This window comes from Rhagoletis pomonella, unplaced genomic scaffold (assembly GCF_013731165.1).
Source record: "Rhagoletis pomonella isolate Grant_MI unplaced genomic scaffold, Rhpom_1.0 Rhpom_scaffold_00001, whole genome shotgun sequence".
In the NCBI taxonomy this organism is placed as follows: domain Eukaryota; kingdom Metazoa; phylum Arthropoda; class Insecta; order Diptera; family Tephritidae; genus Rhagoletis; species Rhagoletis pomonella.
This window is the reverse complement of record NW_023458555.1, coordinates 48,377,823-48,378,991: the sequence shown is the minus strand read 5'-3', so window position 1 is coordinate 48,378,991 and position 1,169 is coordinate 48,377,823. Positions and strand designations below refer to the sequence as shown.

At 33.9% G+C, this 1,169-nt stretch overlaps 1 protein-coding gene across 2 annotated transcripts in view; it reads left to right on the top strand.

Annotated features, from left to right (window-relative positions):
- Positions 1-1,169, top strand: part of LOC118745485 (E3 ubiquitin-protein ligase Iruka) — an 82,520-nt gene that overhangs the window by 2,562 nt on the left and 78,789 nt on the right. The window lies entirely within an intron of this gene.

The window sequence follows — 1,169 nt, the reverse complement described above, 5'->3', positions numbered from 1 at the left end:
TGCCTATTTCTCGTTGTTCGCTTTGTGTTGCCGCAGTATTCGCCACAATACAGTTGCTAGCTGCGTTTCAGTGATCGTCGATCGAGATTTCTTTTATTTTACATTACATATTTGGATAAAGAAAAGTTAAGCAAATTCAACATCGATGTGATGCTGATAGAAATCAGGATCAATTTATGATCAACTCTGTTTGTTTTGTTTCCTAATTAAGTGAGGAAATTTTAATTGACAGCACCGGTAAATGAATATATACACAAACAAATGTTCGGTTATGGTTAAAACAATTCAAGTTTTTGTAGGTTTAAAATTTATTTTTTCCTTTTCAGTAGGGTTTTTGCACATTATCTTCTGCGTGAGAATTGATCGTAATATATAGGGATCTAAATAAGAGACTGGAACACGGCTGTTTGTCAAAAGCATACGATTTCGAACTCGCGTAAATGTACATTTGCTAAATGCTATAGCATGAACGCTCTTCGAAAACATATGTTCGAAAGTGCTAAATGTTGCATTTTAAATGCAGCAAAAACGCTACATAAGAACGAGAGTGAAAAAAGTCGACTTTTCTAGCGGATTCTACGCAAGGCGCATCAATTACAGGTGATAGCGATAGAAGCTATGCTTCTTCTTATGAGCACGCTTGTGTCAAATTATCGTCTGTTTTGCTTTATTTACATATCCGCGTATACATACACATATACGTATATATATACCCTGCAAACACATGCTCCCGAAATCTTTAAAGAGTGTCGGGAATTTGTTACAATTCTTTTAGAAATCTGTAAAGAAAAACATATGAAGCCATTGACAAGAACTAGTAAAGAAATTTCTTTATGATTTCTTAAAGAAAATTCTTAAAAAAATTGTGAAACCTTTCAGAATTCTATGAAATCCTGGTATGCAGGGTATACATATACACACGAATATGGATAGATATAGAAGATGTTGATGACACAAGGAGTTCATACCAACGGTAAATGTTGTTTTTGTACGATTGCTACAACCTGTAGTTGTTGAATCATGATTCTACGCCATCTTGTTTCATTGGAAAACGAGCGAAAAGTAAACAAAGCAAAGAAAACAACGAAAACCAAAATTAGCCAAAATTATTGTCAGCCACTTTAAACGCACAATTTAGGTAAAATGATGCAACAAAATGCTTTAAAATG